General features: G+C 37.1%; 2 non-coding genes across 2 annotated transcripts; both read left to right on the top strand.

The window, feature by feature from the left end:
* Positions 1–7,042: 7,042 nt before the first annotated feature.
* Positions 7,043–7,115, top strand: TRNAT-UGU (transfer RNA threonine (anticodon UGU)). The gene has a single exon. It is a non-coding gene; the product is annotated as a tRNA-Thr (tRNA).
* A 9,925-nt stretch (positions 7,116–17,040) lies between these two features.
* TRNAR-UCU (transfer RNA arginine (anticodon UCU)) lies at positions 17,041–17,112 on the top strand. Its single transcript has one exon. It is a non-coding gene; the product is annotated as a tRNA-Arg (tRNA).
* Positions 17,113–18,214: the final 1,102 nt, after the last annotated feature.

The raw sequence follows: 18,214 nt of genomic DNA, 5'->3' as shown, positions 1-18,214 counted from the left end.
GTTTTGTTCAAGCAGGATCAGAGGTATCCGCTTTATTAGGGAGAATGCCCTCCGCAGTGGGTTATCAACCTACTCTTAGTACAGAAATGGGTTCTTTGCAAGAAAGAATTGCTTCTACTAAAAAGGGATCTATAACTTCGATTCAAGCAGTTTATGTACCTGCAGACGATTTGACCGACCCTGCCCCTGCCACAACATTTGCACATTTGGATGCTACTACCGTACTTTCCAGAGGATTAGCTTCCAAGGGTATTTATCCAGCAGTAGATCCTTTAGATTCAACCTCGACTATGTTACAGCCTCGGATCGTTGGCAACGAACATTATGAAACTGCGCAAAGAGTTAAGGAAACTTTACAACGTTACAAAGAACTTCAGGACATTATCGCAATTCTTGGCTTGGATGAATTATCGGAAGAGGATCGTTTAACTGTAGCAAGAGCAAGAAAAATTGAGCGTTTCTTATCACAACCGTTCTTTGTGGCAGAAGTTTTTACTGGTTCTCCAGGAAAGTATGTTGCTCTTGCGGAAACTATTAGGGGATTTCAACTAATCCTTTCCGGAGAATTAGACGGCCTACCTGAACAGGCTTTTTATTTGGTGGGTAACATCGATGAAGCTAGCACGAAAGCTATAACCTTAGAAGAGGAGAACAAATCGAAGAAATGAAATTAAATCTTTATGTACTGACTCCTAAGCGAATTATTTGGGATTGTGAAGTGAAAGAAATCATTTTATCCACTAATAGTGGCCAAATTGGCGTATTACCAAACCACGCCCCCATTAACACAGCAGTAGATATGGGTCCTTTGAGAATACGCCTCCTCAACGACCAATGGTTAACAGCGATTCTGTGGAGCGGTTTTGCGAGAATAGTTAATAATGAGATCATCATTTTAGGAAATGATGCGGAACTGGGTAGTGATATTGATCCGGAAGAAGCTCAAAAGGCACTTGAAATAGCCGAAGCTAACTTGAGTAAAGCTGAGGGTACGAAAGATTTGGTTGAAGCGAAGCTCGCTCTCAGACGAGCTAGGATACGAATCGAGGCTGTCAATTGGATTCCCCCATCCAATTGAAGACAATCCAGTGGTTTATAGTTGATACAAAGAAAAAGGGAAGAGGGGTAGAAAAAGTTATTAGATAGCGAAGCGAAGTAAGTCCAATGCTATCTAGTAATTTTTCTACCTACTTACCTACTATTGGATTTGAACCAATGACTCCCGCCGTATGAAAGCAATACTCTAACCACTGAGTTAAGTAGGCAATTTATCACCACAAAGGAAGACCCATTACTTCGATCGATTATATATTGAATCCCTTTTCTAAGCAATACCGCTCTGTTATTGGTCTGTTATATACTAAATACTAAACTAAATACTAAACAGATACAGATCAAAGGGGTATCCTCTGGCATTAGAAAATATTCATCTTGACAAGAAATTATCTATATGTTAAGATATCTCTGATAAGGGCTATAGCTCAGTTCGGTAGAGCAACTCGTTTACACGTGCGCCAATGCTTTTCAAAGGAGCTTATTATGCAATGAACATAATCGATCTTATTGCAAAATCAATGTCTTACTTCATAGATTCGAGAGAATAGGAGAACAGTAGCCTGACAAACAGTCGGTTCAGTCCGATTCAGGTGCCAATTCAGGTGCCTAATCAAATAGAACCCTTATGGATTTGCTAGTTGATAAGGTAAATATCCAGCCCACTAAATGCTAGGCGTAATGAGGATAAGGGCCTCCAAAAAACTTCTTTTCGTTCTATGAACTTTAAGGTGTATGAAGTCTCATAGTTAACTCTTGCAGTGGAACGATAGAGACTCCATTTCACTTAGGTTGATTTAATTTAGACCGGAGGCAGACCTAAGTCAAGGTAATCCTCCTTTGAAACACTTTGGTATTGCTCCTAGATAGATCATAATACAAAAAATCAATCAGAGCACAGGGAGCCATCTCATTATCTTTCCGTAAAGAAAAACTATGGTGGACTAACTGATCTTTAAATCAGTTTATGAAAGAGCCCAATGCAAAAAAATGCATGTTGGGTCTTTGAAACAGTTCAAATCATTTCGATAATAATCCGTTTGATCTGTTTTACCGAGAAGGTCTACGGTTCGAATCCGTATAGCCCTAATATGCCCTTTTTTAGATTTTAGGATCTCTATCCTATGTTTTCTTTAGTTTAGTATAGTTTTCATTTTCTCATTAGTATTTGTTTATAGACTGGATAGGCGCCTGCGACATAGAATAGAGATAAAAGCATTACCAAAGGCTCATTCATCGAAAATCAAAATCATACAGACAGGAAAAGAAAAACGAATTTCTATCAAATCAATAGAAGAAAGGATCCTTTCCCTGATTTGAATCCCGTCCTCCTTCAAATAGGATATCTCTAGACTTCCCTATAATAACTGCAATGATTTTATCCATTTTGCGAATTCCTACTTTGTTTTAAGTATATTTATTACTTTGTTTATAGATACATTATGTAAATTGATCAACTTTAAATAGAAAAAATAAAGTAAAGAGTAAATAAGAAAACAGAATATTCTGTCTCATAGTTCTGAAATAGAGTTCTTTATTTTTATTTTATAGTATTACTTCTCATTAATTATACTGCATAGATTAGTCCTACTATCTTAATTAGGTTCTAATTTAGTAGTATTCTCATTTTTATTTAATAGTCTCTTATTATTTTATTATTAAATATTAAATAAAGGATAGAGCTATTCTTTTTTCTAGAGATTCTAGAGAAAGCGAGACAAAGTGAAACGAGAAAGTTTTCTTTATATAAGAATTAGATCTACATACACCATATCTAAATAGAATGGAAATCCAAAAGAAAGGGAGTTGGGATTCCATTGGATGAATCTTTAAAGAAGATGCAGCACAGAGGAAACAAAGGCTAAACTTAAACTAAGCGCTTTTGTTTGAACAAAAAAGATTCTTGTTTCACCGAGGAAAAGAGAGAAGTTCTGGATAAATTGACAATGCTGAATTGAATTGACTAATTTAAGTTCCGCCTATTCCACATTAATGGGAGTACATTATGTTTCTGCTTCACGAATATGATATTTTTTGGACATTTCTAATAATAGCAAGCCTTATTCCTATTTTGGCATTTTCGATTTCAGGACTTTTAGCCCCGGTTAGTGAAGGACCAGAGAAGCTTTCTAGTTATGAATCGGGTATAGAACCCATGGGAGGGGCTTGGGTACAATTCCGAATACGCTATTATATGTTTGCGCTCGTTTTTGTTGTTTTTGATGTGGAAACCGTCTTTCTATACCCTTGGGCAATGAGTTTCGACGTATTGGGTGTATCCGTTTTTATCGAAGCTTTGATTTTCGTGCTTATCTTAGTTGTTGGTTTAGTTTATGCATGGCGAAAAGGAGCCTTGGAATGGTCTTAACTGAATATTTAGACAAAAAAAAAGAAGGAAAAGATTCTATTGAGACAGTTATGAATTTGATTGAGTTTCCCTTACTTGACCAAACAAGTTCCAATTCTGTTATTTCAACTACACCAAATGATCTTTCGAATTGGTCAAGACTCTCCAGTTTATGGCCCCTTCTATACGGTACCAGTTGTTGTTTCATTGAATTTGCTTCATTAATAGGCTCACGATTCGACTTTGATCGTTATGGATTGGTACCAAGATCAAGTCCTAGGCAAGCAGACCTAATTTTAACAGCCGGTACGGTAACAATGAAAATGGCTCCCTCTTTAGTGAGATTATACGAGCAAATGCCTGAACCAAAATACGTCATTGCTATGGGAGCCTGTACTATTACAGGGGGAATGTTCAGTACGGATTCCTATAGTACTGTTCGGGGAGTTGATAAGTTAATTCCTGTGGATGTCTACTTGCCGGGCTGCCCACCTAAACCGGAGGCAGTTATAGATGCCCTAACAAAACTTCGTAAGAAGATATCGCGAGAAATAGTTGAGGATCAAACTCTATCTCAAAATAAAAATAGATGTTTTACTACCAGTCACAAGCTTTATGTTAGGCGCAGTACTCATACAGGAACTTATGAGCAAGAATTGCTCTATCAATCACCATCTACATTAGATATATCTTCTGAAACTTTTTTCAAATCCAAAAGTTCAGTACCTTCCTACAAATTAGTGAATTAGGAGAGGGGCTCTTTTGTGTAGAAAAATAAAAAGCAGGGCAATCTTTCAAACTTGCATCCGAAATGTGAAATATTTATACAAAGAGGGAGAGATGAAGACAATGCAGCAGGGTTGGTTATCTAATTGGCTAGTCAAACATGAGGTGGTTCATAGATCTTTGGGCTTTGATCACCGAGGAATAGAGACTTTACAAATAAAAGCAGGGGATTGGGATTCCATTGCTGTCATTTTATATGTATATGGTTACAATTATTTACGCTCCCAATGTGCTTATGATGTAGCACCCGGTGGATCTTTAGCTAGCGTGTATCATCTTACGAGAATACAATATGGTATAGATAATCCAGAAGAAGTCTGCATAAAAGTCTTTGCCCAAAAGGATAATCCTAGAATTCCGTCTGTCTTCTGGATTTGGAGAAGTGCCGATTTTCAAGAACGCGAATCTTATGATATGGTGGGAATCTCTTATGATAATCATCCGCGCCTTAAACGTATCCTAATGCCTGAAAGTTGGATAGGCTGGCCCTTACGTAAGGATTATATAACCCCCAATTTTTATGAAATACAAGATGCTCATTGAATGATAAGAAATTCATGCTCACATTATACAACACAACTCCAGATTTTATTCAAGTCAAGGAATATTTTTAGGTTCTTTTCCTAGATGAAACGGAATACCTATTTATAATTAATTCCTAATTATACAAAAGCATTCCAGATAGACTGAGCAAAAAAAGGGTTTCATTTGGATTCCCCTATTTTGAAAATCGCATATTAATTTCCTTCATATGAACAGAAAAATAGGATGACTCAAAGAAGTTCTCTACCAGGAACTTTGTACCGCGCACATTACTTAGCACAACTAGGAAAATAAGATAAGATAAAGATAAGCAAGACTAAAAAAATATTCGTCGGAATAGCGGAATACAAAATTAAGAAACGCAAAAAAATAAAGGGGAATCTCACCCCCTTCTTTATCATAAAGAAAAGATATATTTTAAAACTTCTTTAAAAAGAAAAAGAAGTGCCTCTATATTTATATTATAGATTTATCCACTTAGATGAATAAATATTATTAATGAATATGTATCACAATCCATCTCGAGGTATTTGGATCAATACCTATTCGGTGGATCTTTTTTTTTTTTTTCTCTGCCAGGAACCAGATTTGAACTGGTGACACGAGGATTTTCAGTCCTCTGCTCTACCAACTGAGCTATCCTGACCTTTTCTTGTGCATCATCCTAGTAGAGTATTTGTATCTATGTCAATTAAAAGGACTAAAAATTAATTAAAGTATTTCAAATTTTAAATTTGAAAATGGGGGGGGTAGTCCTATGCATTGTGCATGGTTTACTTAAATAAAACTTAAAAATAGAGTGAATAACCAAGATTTCTTGCCGATACTCTAATAAAAAAGAAATCTATTCAATGAATAGGATAAGATCCATTGAGTTCTCTTCGCATTCCTTTGTGAAAGAGTAGAATGAGAAAGCTAATGAATCTTAAACCCATTGCATTGATAAAAAGAAAAAAAAGTGCATTGATAAAAAGAAAAAAAAAAAGAGGATAAATAATAATAATATAGTATAGTTAGGGAATAAAAGAGGATTTGGGGATAGAGGGACTTGAACCCTCACAACTTATAAAGTCGACGGATTTTCCTTTTACTAGAAATTTCATTGTTGTCAGTATTGACATGTAGAATGGGACTCTCTCTTTGTCCTCGTCCGATTAATCCACTTTTTTAAAGATCTCGAAAACTTTGAATTTTAATTGAAGAATTTGATTATTCAATATTCGATTGGAGTGGATTCACAATAATGAAAAAAAAAAATTATGATATGAGTTTTTTATTTCATAATCATTATCATTTCTAATTTCATTTTTAAAAAAGATAAAGAACCTATATTATAATTAGAATATAATATGAGTTCTGTGATTAATCGTTTGCTATGTCAGTATCTATACGTGTTTATTAAATGTATAAGGTATAAAACCCCTCTTTCTCTAATTTAGAACTAGAAGGAATTCCACTAACAACACAACGTAATTAACTCGATTCGTTAGAACAGCTTCCATTGAGTCTCTGCACCTATCCTTTTCCTTTGTATTCTAGTTCGAGAACCCCTTGTTTTCTCAAAACACGGATTTGGCTCAGGATTGCCCTTTTTTAATTCCAGGGTTTCTCTGAATTTGGAAGTTACCACTTAGCAGGTTTCCATACCAAGGCTCAATACAATCAAGTCCGTAGCGTCTACCGATTTCGCCATATCCCCATTTCCCTCTTCTTTGAGACCAGGATTCCTTGTGTAATTTCATCCATCTCTTAGTTTTTTTTTTGAATCATTGAGTTCATCACTCAACGTAGTCTAGCAGTTCAGTTCGACTCTATTTGAGAGACCTCGCTTGCTTATTGCAATTCAGAATTGAATTGATTCTATCCTTGATGTATTTGCAATTCAATCCGAATCAATATATCCAAAAGTTTTTATCTCCCCCACCTCCCGTCTTACTTTTTTATAGTATTCAAAATTATACTATAACGCTTGATATTTATTCTTTTTTTCTAATCAGAATTAGCAATTTTATTTACTCTGACTCTATGTTCCCCTTAGTGAAATATTAATCCTCAAATTATTAACAAATAATAAAGTCTATAATGATCGAATGAAAATACCAATAAATTCTATAATTTTATTTTTTAATATCCTATAGTTAAGCATATCAAGCTAACTTTATCTTTAAGAAGTTTTAGTATTTTTTTATTTTTATAAGTATAACTTCAAATTTAGAACTAGTTAATAGCTAAGATTAATAACTAATATCTGAGATTTTACGGATTTCCTATACTATACCTATTTCTATTTGTTACACTATTTCCGTTATGTAAGCCCACTTAGCTCAGAGGTTAGAGCATCGCATTTGTAATGCGAGGGTCATCGGTTCAAATCCGATAGTCGGCTTTTTTTTCTCTATCGATGTTCTACGAACAAGAATCTCTTTTTTTCCGAATTAAATGGAGAATCCAGGATCTTTTATGTTTTTTACCTTACAATTTTGCTAGATACAAAACAATAAAATAAATAATATATATACAAAAAAAAAAGATTTTGATGAAATTCCATTTTTTGGGGTACTTTAGTTGATTTTACTCTGTTTATCCTGTAGTTTAATTCAGTTTTAATTTCGATGTATTCTGTAATGTAAATACAATGAAATTAATTGTGTAAAATGAAATTTCAATAAAATAAAAAAAGGAGTCTTCATGTCCCGTTATCGAGGACCTCGTTTAAAAAAAATACGCCGTCTGGGAGCTTTACCAGGACTCACTAGAAAAACACCTAAATCCGGAAGTAATCTTAAAAAAAAATTCAATTCTGGGAAAAAGGAGCAATATCGTATTCGTCTTCAAGAAAAACAGAAATTGCGTTTTCATTATGGTCTGACAGAACGACAATTACTTAGATATGTACATATCGCTGGAAAAGCAAAAAGGTCAACAGGCCAGGTTTTACTACAATTACTTGAAATGCGTTTGGATAATATCCTTTTTCGATTGGGTATGGCTTCAACCATTCCTGGGGCCCGCCAATTAGTCAACCATAGACATATTTTAGTTAATGGTCGTATAGTCAATATACCAAGTTTTCGTTGCAAACCCCGAGATATTATTACTACGAAAGATAACCAAAGATCAAAAGGTCTGGTTCAAAATTATATTGCTTCATCGGACCCGGGGAAATTGCCAAAGCATTTGGCGATTGACACGTTGGAATATAAAGGACTAGTAAATAAAATCCTAGATAGGAAGTGGGTCGGTCTCAAAATAAATGAGTTGTTAGTTGTAGAATATTACTCTCGTCAGACTTGAACTTAACGAAAAAAGGAAAGGTTCATAGAATTTTCTTCCCCTTCCCCTTTCCCCGAACTAAATCGCCCTAAGACCATTACCATTAATTTGTATTTTCCCATCAACTAGCTAAAATTGATTAACCCTAGGATTAGGATCCTTTTTTCTTTTTTCCTCTATGTGTATTTTACATACCACAGTAATTTGCTATAGAGAATTTCTAATTTCTATTAAATCAAAATAAGATAATATAAGATATTATATTATTGCTGGAAAAAATTGTTATTTGATTTGATACATTGTGATCCTTAACGTTGATGAATTAAGAAAAACGGAAAGAGAGGGATTCGAACCCTCGGTAAACAAAAGTCTACATAGCAGTTCCAATGCTACGCCTTGAACCGCTCGGCCATCTCTCCTACATAACTTATTATGGAAAATAAACTGAGTGAATAGCGAGTTTTCTTATTCCTGCAGTACAGGTACAACCGCAACCACTCGGGGGTTCCATAGTTCTATTGGAAAAATTCCTTTTGATCTAAGTGGAAGGATACAGGATTTTTTACTAGAAATTGCGCTCGCTATAAAATAAAAGTTTTAATTTGGGTTTTCCCGCAACTAAAGAAAAAGAAAATGGAAGAATTCTTCTTATTGCATAATAAAATAAAGAAACCTTAGAATTCCGTTTGCATAAGATACGCTACACCATACTATCGAAATCAAAAATAGGGTATGAGACAATTAATAACTTTGAAAACACGAAATAGTTGATAACATAAGTTGTTGTTCAGAAATAGGAAAGTGGAATGAAATCCAGTCTTAGTCAAATATTTCATATCTCTTCGTGTCCAAGCAGAAGGAAAAGGATACAATTTGAGCTGAGCGGAAAATCCATATCTCTCTTATCCATTTAAAGCATATGGATTTAGAGTAGAGCATATGGATCAATCTATTTATAATTATAAGAATCGAATGTGTTTGTTTTTATGTTATTTTGTGAAGGAATGAAAACAATTCTATATAGAATGGGTTGGGAATTATGCCTAGATCCCGTGGAAATGGAAATTTCATTGATAAGACCTCCTCAATTGTAGCCAATATTTTATTGCGAATAATTCCGACAACCTCAGGAGAAAAAAAGGCATTTACTTATTATAGAGATGGTGCGATTTGACTCTTTTTTTTGCTTTTTTTTAGCCCTACCTATACCTCAGTCTTACGAAAAAGAGAGGGGGGTTGGCATAGAGAGAACCAAATTTGTAAAGCAAACAAACCCACGCTTCGGGAAGGTGAGGCGAACTAACAATTCCTTCCGTCGTGTATCCTCGATTGATGCGGCTTCAGATACTTCAATTGTAGATTTGAGTATTGAGCGAAAGGTTACACCTACAGGATATGGTATGGTATGGATTACAGGCCAATCCTACTCTATTAGTATCCGTAGGCAGCATAGGGGAGAAAAGCACTACACCTAGAAATAGGAATCAACAAGAGAAAAACTTTGTTAGAAATTACCCCTTTCCTGATCGGTATCAGGGCTGGGAAGAATGGTTGGGATAACAAACAACCATCAGGTTTGTACTTTGGATACCCCTATAACCATCAAAGATCGTTGAAGTAGCTAATTCCTCTAAATAGGAGGCGTTGAGAACAAAGAAATTATTGGAGCTATCGTTTTCCTCTAGCATTAATAGAATTCATTGGTGTTAAGAAAAACCTCTTGTGGGAAGGTTGGCTAGAGATTTCTTGGAAAAATACCAGCCCCTTTCGGTTCATAATGAGACGGGACTAATTCTATTTTGATTCTATAGATTATTTCGCTTAGTACTATTATGTACAGAAGGGAGGAGCCGTATGAGATGAAAACCTCATGTACGGTTTTGGAACGGAGATTTTTTGAATAGAATGAACGACCGTAACGGATGTTGGCTCAATCCGAAGGAAATTATGCGGAAGCTTTGCAAAATTATTATGAAGCTACGCGACTAGAAATCGATCCCTATGATCGAAGTTATATACTCTATAACATAGGCCTTATACACACAAGCAATGGAGAGCATACAAAGGCTTTGGAATATTATTTCCGGGCACTAGAACGAAACCCCTTCTTACCGCAAGCTTTTAATAATATGGCCGTGATCTGTCATTACGTGCGACTATCTCCACTATAGAAAGAAAAAAAAAAAAGAGAGGATCAAATTTTCTAGTAAATACTAGAAAAAAAGGGCTTTCTACATAGGGATCGTAAAAACAACGATTTTTCCCTATCAGCTGTAGGAAGGAAGGACACTTCACGAGAATCAAAAAACGAAGAAAGTATGGCCTATACTACTACTCTATGGATAAAGTTTCTCAAATTGATAGAGAAAGCACCGTAAAGATCAATTAGTGAGCGACTGGGTCGATACAACTAAAAAAAACTGCTTACTTATCCCATGATATGGGGCAAAATTTAGGAATCCGCTTATGTAATAGAGCCGATCCACTAAGGGATTAAGCAGCGGTGTAGTATCAGATCCCAAAGATAGTAAGTTCTTTTTTCTTTCTTATGGAAAAAAGTCTTTTTCAAGGATTCTATAGAGATTTCATATATGAAACCGGGATAGTTACCTCTCAGAAAATTTGAACGAAGGCTCTATATCTATCTATGCTTCATTCTTCTGAAGGTGGGAAAAAAGATCAAACTGATTATTGATAAAAATTAGGGTTTGAAACTTAGGTAATTAATTTCTTCTGCTTAACCCAAGAACAAATTGGATCGATTTTTGATAAATCGAATTCAGTTAAGATAGGGGAAATTCAGATAGCAATTTCTGAGCCGTATGAGGTAGGAAACTCTCAAGTACGGTTCTAAGGGAAGGAACTTCCTATTCCGACCGAGGAGAACAGGCCATTCTACAGGGTGATTCGGAAATTGCGGAAGCTTGGTTTGATCAAGCTGCTGAATATTGGAAACAAGCTATAGCGCTTACTCCGGGAAATTATATTGAAGCACAGAACTGGTTGAAGATTACGAAGCGCTTTGAATTTGAATAAGACCATGCTCCTTCTTTTTCATAAAATGGGTGGTTTGGTTGTTGATCCATTAATCAAATAAATTAGGTCGTAAGATCGAATCAAGAATTTCATTATATCCATTTCTTATACCTTCTATTTTATATGATATTTCATAAGAATAAACCATAGGGATAGGGTCTAGAATAGAAGTAATAAAGTGAATAAAAAGAGGGGGCAATCTAAATATTGCTAATATATTAGGACCATCTTATTAATAATTCTAATGAGTTATCTTGGAATTTAGAATCAAATAAAAAACCCTATATTATGCTCAAGGAAAGTAGATATAGATAGGAGCTTATGCCCTCAAAAAAAATACACTAGTTTCTTAAATTAAAAATAAAAAAGATTTTTTTCTTACGTCGAGAAATATTTGTTTTTCAAGATAAACAATGTCCGTTAGGCACCTAATCTTTATGTCATAATAGACCCGAACACTTGCCTCGGATTGACTTCAATATATAATTGCTCCAGTGAATAACTAAAAAAAAAATAGAAGGATGGTAGATAGTAAAGAAAAGAACTAATCACAATATCTATCTTTCAAAATCTATCTTTCAAAATCTATCTTTCAAAATATATATCTTTCAAAGATTCACTAAAAAGACAGTTGGCGGGTCTCTTTGTATGTCTTGTCCGGAAAGAGGAGGACTTAATGATTATTCGTTCGCCGGAACCAGAAGTAAAAATTGTTGTGGATAGGGATCCTGTAAAAACATCTTTTGAGGAATGGGCCAGACCCGGCCATTTCTCAAGAACACTAGCTAAGGGCCCTGATACTACCACTTGGATCTGGAACCTACATGCTGATGCTCACGATTTCGATAGTCATACTGGTGATTTGGAGGAGATTTCTCGAAAAGTCTTTAGTGCTCATTTCGGGCAACTTTCCATTATCTTTCTTTGGTTGAGTGGCATGTACTTTCATGGCGCCCGTTTTTCCAATTATGAAGCATGGCTAAGTGATCCTACTCACATTGGACCCAGTGCTCAGGTAGTTTGGCCTATAGTAGGGCAAGAAATATTGAATGGTGATGTAGGCGGGGGTTTCCGAGGAATCCAAATAACCTCTGGTTTTTTTCAGCTTTGGCGAGCATCTGGAATAACTAGTGAATTACAACTCTATTGTACTGCAATTGGTGCATTGATTTTTGCAGCGTTAATGCTTTTTGCTGGTTGGTTCCATTATCACAAAGCCGCTCCCAAATTGGCCTGGTTCCAAGATGTAGAATCCATGTTGAATCACCACTTAGCGGGATTATTAGGACTTGGGTCTCTTTCTTGGGCGGGGCACCAAATTCATGTATCTTTACCAATTAACCAATTTCTTGACGCTGGGGTGGATCCTAAAGAGATACCACTTCCTCATGAATTTATCTTGAATCGGGACCTTTTGGCTCAACTTTATCCTAGTTTTGCCGAAGGAGCAACCCCTTTTTTCACTTTAAATTGGTCCAAATACGCAGAATTTCTGACTTTTCGCGGAGGACTAGATCCAGTAACCGGTGGTCTCTGGCTGACCGATATTGCGCACCATCATTTAGCTATTGCTATTCTTTTCCTAATCGCAGGTCATATGTATAGGACCAATTGGGGTATTGGCCATGGACTTAAAGATATTTTGGAGGCTCACAAGGGCCCATTTACAGGACAAGGCCATAAGGGTCTTTATGAAATCTTAACAACGTCATGGCATGCTCAATTATCTCTTAACCTAGCTATGCTAGGCTCTACAACCATTGTTGTAGCTCATCATATGTATTCTATGCCTCCCTATCCATACCTAGCTACTGACTATGGTACACAACTTTCCTTGTTCACACACCACATGTGGATTGGCGGATTTCTAATAGTCGGTGCTGCTGCACATGCAGCAATTTTTATGGTAAGAGACTATGATCCAACTACTCGATACAACGATCTATTAGATCGCGTCCTTAGACACCGCGATGCAATCATATCCCACCTTAACTGGGTATGTATATTTCTAGGTTTTCACAGTTTTGGCTTGTACATTCATAATGATACCATGAGTGCTTTAGGCCGTCCACAAGATATGTTTTCGGATACTGCCATACAATTACAACCTATCTTTGCTCAATGGGTACAAAATATCCATGCTACTGCGCCTGGCGTAACAGCTCCTGGTGCAACAACAAGTACTAGCTTAACGTGGGGAGGCGGCGAGTTAGTAGCAGTAGGTGGCAAAGTGGCTTTGTTACCTATTCCATTAGGAACCGCAGATTTTTTAGTCCATCACATTCATGCATTTACCATACATGTGACTGTATTAATACTTTTGAAAGGTGTTTTATTTGCTCGGAGTTCCCGTTTGATACCCGATAAAGCAAATCTAGGTTTTCGCTTTCCTTGCGATGGGCCTGGCCGAGGGGGAACATGTCAAGTATCCGCCTGGGATCATGTTTTCTTAGGTTTATTCTGGATGTACAATGCAATTTCGGTAGTCATTTTCCATTTCAGTTGGAAAATGCAGTCGGATGTTTGGGGTACTATAAGTGATCAAGGGGTGGTAACTCATATTACAGGGGGAAACTTTGCACAGAGTTCCATTACGATTAATGGGTGGCTTCGAGATTTCTTGTGGGCACAGGCATCGCAAGTCATTCAGTCTTATGGTTCTTCATTATCTGCATATGGTCTTTTTTTCTTAGGTGCTCATTTTGTCTGGGCCTTCAGTTTAATGTTTTTATTCAGCGGCCGTGGTTATTGGCAAGAACTCATTGAATCTATCGTTTGGGCTCATAACAAATTAAAAGTTGCTCCTGCTACTCAGCCTAGAGCCTTGAGCATTATACAAGGACGCGCTGTAGGAGTAACCCATTACCTTCTGGGTGGAATTGCCACGACATGGGCATTCTTCTTAGCGAGAATTATTGCAGTAGGATAGTGGCTAGGAGGATTTGAAAGGCATTATGGAATTAAGATTTCCCAGGTTTAGCCAAGGCTTAGCTCAGGACCCCACTACTCGTCGTATTTGGTTTGGTATTGCTACCGCACATGATTTCGAAAGTCATGATGATATTACTGAAGAACGTCTTTATCAGAACATTTTTGCTTCTCACTTTGGGCAATTAGCAATAATCTTTCTATGGACGTCCGGAAATCTGTTTCATGTAGCTTGGCAAGGAAATTTTGAATCATGGATACAGGATCCTTTACACGTAAGACCTATTGCTCATGCGATTTGGGATCCTCATTTTGGTCAACCCGCTGTGGAAGCCTTTACTCGAGGAGGTGCTGCTGGTCCAGTGAATATTGCTTATTCTGGAGTTTATCAGTGGTGGTATACAATAGGATTACGCACCAATGAGGATCTTTATACTGGAGCTCTTTTTCTATTATTTCTTTCTACGCTGTCCTTAATAGCGGGTTGGTTACATCTACAACCCAAATGGAAACCAAGCCTTTCGTGGTTCAAAAACGCGGAATCTCGTCTCAATCATCATTTGTCAGGACTTTTCGGGGTAAGTTCTTTGGCTTGGACAGGACATTTAGTTCATGTTGCTATTCCCGCATCCAGGGGGGAGTACGTTCGATGGAATAATTTCTTAGATGTATTACCCTATCCCCAGGGGTTGGGACCCCTTTTGACGGGTCAATGGAATCTTTATGCCCAAAACCCTGATTCGAGTAATCATTTATTTGGTACCGCTCAAGGAGCGGGAACTGCCATTCTAACTCTTCTTGGGGGATTCCATCCACAAACACAAAGTTTGTGGCTGACCGATATGGCTCACCATCATTTAGCTATTGCATTTATTTTTCTCATTGCCGGTCACATGTATCGAACTAACTTCGGAATTGGGCACAGTATTAAAGATCTTTTAGAAGCGCATACTCCTCCGGGGGGTCGATTAGGGCGTGGGCATAAGGGCCTTTATGACACAATCAACAATTCGATTCATTTTCAGTTAGGTCTTGCTCTAGCTTCTTTAGGGGTTATTACTTCCTTAGTAGCTCAACATATGTACTCTTTACCTCCTTATGCATTCATAGCACAAGACTTTACTACTCAAGCTGCTTTATATACTCATCACCAATATATTGCAGGGTTCATCATGACAGGGGCTTTTGCTCATGGAGCTATTTTTTTCATTAGGGATTACAATCCGGAACAGAATGAGGATAATGTATTGGCAAGAATGTTAGACCATAAAGAAGCTATCATATCTCATTTAAGTTGGGCTAGCCTCTTTCTAGGATTCCATACCTTGGGCCTTTATGTTCATAACGACGTCATGCTTGCTTTTGGTACTCCAGAAAAGCAAATCTTGATCGAACCTATATTTGCCCAATGGATACAATCTGCTCATGGCAAGACGACATATGGGTTCGATATACTCTTATCTTCAACGAATGGCCCCGCTTTCAATGCGGGTCGAAGCCTATGGTTGCCCGGATGGTTGAATGCTGTTAATGAGAATAGTAATTCGCTTTTCTTAACAATAGGACCTGGGGATTTCTTGGTTCATCATGCTATTGCTCTAGGTTTGCATACAACTACATTGATTTTAGTAAAGGGCGCTTTAGATGCACGCGGTTCCAAATTAATGCCAGATAAAAAGGATTTTGGATATAGTTTTCCTTGTGACGGCCCAGGGCGCGGCGGTACTTGTGATATTTCTGCTTGGGACGCATTTTATTTGGCAGTTTTCTGGATGTTAAATACCATTGGGTGGGTTACTTTTTATTGGCATTGGAAACATATCACATTATGGCAGGGCAACGTTTCACAATTTAATGAATCCTCCACTTATTTGATGGGATGGTTAAGAGATTACCTATGGTTAAACTCTTCACAACTTATCAATGGATATAATCCTTTTGGGATGAATAGTTTATCGGTATGGGCGTGGATGTTCTTATTTGGACATCTTGTTTGGGCTACTGGATTTATGTTCTTAATTTCCTGGCGGGGGTATTGGCAGGAATTAATTGAGACTTTAGCATGGGCTCATGAACGCACACCTTTAGCTAATTTAATTCGCTGGAGAGATAAGCCCGTGGCTCTTTCCATTGTGCAAGCAAGATTGGTTGGATTAGCTCACTTTTCCGTGGGTTATATATTCACTTATGCAGCTTTCTTGATTGCCTCAACATCAGGCAAGTTTGGTTAATTTAGTTTGTTTTTTTGTACTGTATCAGCACCTAGTTCATTACTCTTGATAGAGAGGGAGGATCTGCCTTTTTAGATTTCTTTTTCTATTTATTTTTCCATCTAGGATTAGAACCGTATACTTGGTAATAATAGCAACGACACATTATGGCAAAAAAAAGTTTGATTCAGAGGGAGAAGAAGCGGCAGAAATTAGAACAGAAATATCATTTGATTCGTCAATCTTTAAAAAAAAAGATAAGAAGCAAAGTTTCTCCCTTGAGTTTGAGTGAAAAAACGAAAATGCGAGAAAAATTGCAATCCCTACCGCGTAATAGTGCACCTACACGCCTTCATCGACGTTGTTTTTTGACCGGAAGACCTAGAGCTAACTATCGACATTTTGGGCTATCCGGACACGTACTTCGAGAAATGGTTTATGAATGTTTGTTACCGGGTGCAACAAGATCCAGTTGGTAAGGATAAAATACCCTTTCGTATTTGTATGGATTTCTGGAATTGATAATCATAGAGGAGCCCTCTTTACCATTCTGTATAAATGGACTATTCTATTTGTATAGATATTGGTAGAGGGGCGTATCCAACCCTCTTTTATCCACTAGTTACCCCTCTTTAGTTTAAGAGTATAGAGCAGTTTGGTAGCTCATAAGGCTCATAACCTTGGGGTTGCGGGTTCGATTCCCACTACCGCCTCCATACTCCTTCTTTATGATATATGCATGATATAATATATACATCATGCATTTGTATCTGGATTTTTTGATTTCCTAAAAGAGTTTTGGTCTAACAGTTTTTTCTCGGAAGAAGCAAAAAAATAAAAGAAAGAATAAAATATGAAAGAAAAGCGTCCATTGTCTAATGGATAGGACAGAGGTCTTCTAAACCTTTGGTATAGGTTCAAATCCTATTGGACGCAATCTTATTTCTATCTATTCTTTAAATAACTATACTAAACTAAAAACAAAGAAAACTTTTTTGCATGATTCAAATGAAAAAGCTTTCTCAACGATTCCTATTCTACTAACAAGAGTAGACATGCAAAATTTATTTGTTACTGAAGAGAAAACCGTTCCAGCTGTTCCTGAATAGCTTCCTTCAAAAGGATTTCCGCTTGCTCGGTGAATGTCTTGCTAGAAGATATAATTTCTTGGAATTGAGGTTTAGTATCTTTTAGATGTTTACGTAACTCATCCAGAAATTTATTTACCTGTTCAATTTCTAACGAATCAAGATATCCTCTTGTTCCGGTATAAATAGTAGCTATCTGCTCTTCCACTGGGAGAGGATTTGCCTGGGATTGTTTAAGCAATTCCCTTAATCGTCGACCCCTTGCCAATTGATTCTGACTTGTTTTATCGAGAGCAGAGGCGAATTGTGCAAAGGCTTGTAACTCTGCGAATTGCGCTAGTTCCAATTTTGATTTGCCAGCTACTTGTTTCATGGCTTTAATTTGAGCCGCGGATCCTACTCTGGAAACAGAAATACCCACATTAATAGCGGGTCGAATTCCGGCATTGAATAGATCCGCAGATAAGAATATTTGTCCATCTGTAATGGAGATTACATTAGTAGGAATATAGGCGGAAACGTCTCCAGATTGAGTCTCAACTATTGGTAAAGCGGTCATACTTCCTTCGCCTAAAAGAGAATTTAATTTAGCGGCTCTTTCTAAAAGGCGTGAATGCAAATAAAAAACATCCCCTGGATAAGCCTCACGTCCGGGAGGTCTTCTTAATAGAAGGGACATTTGGCGATAAGCTTGTGCCTGTTTGGAGAGATCATCATAAATTATTAAAGTATGCCGTTCGCGGTACATAAAATACTCAGCCAGGGCTGCTCCCGTATAAGGAGCGAGGTATTGTAATGTAGCAGGTGAATCCGCCATTTCAGCTACTACAATAGTGTATTCCATGGCCCCCTCCTCATGGAAAGTAGTTACTACTTGAGCTACGGAGGATGCTCTTTGACCGATAGCTACATAAACACATATTACACCTTGCCCTTTTTGATTGAGAATT

The sequence above is a fragment of the Triticum urartu genome, unplaced genomic scaffold (assembly GCF_056163025.1).
Source record: "Triticum urartu cultivar PI428250 unplaced genomic scaffold, HENAU_Tu73 scaffold2, whole genome shotgun sequence".
NCBI classification, from domain to species: Eukaryota; Viridiplantae; Streptophyta; class Magnoliopsida; order Poales; family Poaceae; genus Triticum; species Triticum urartu.
The sequence above is the reverse complement of the archived record's forward strand: the minus strand, read 5'-3'. Positions and strand labels throughout refer to the sequence as shown.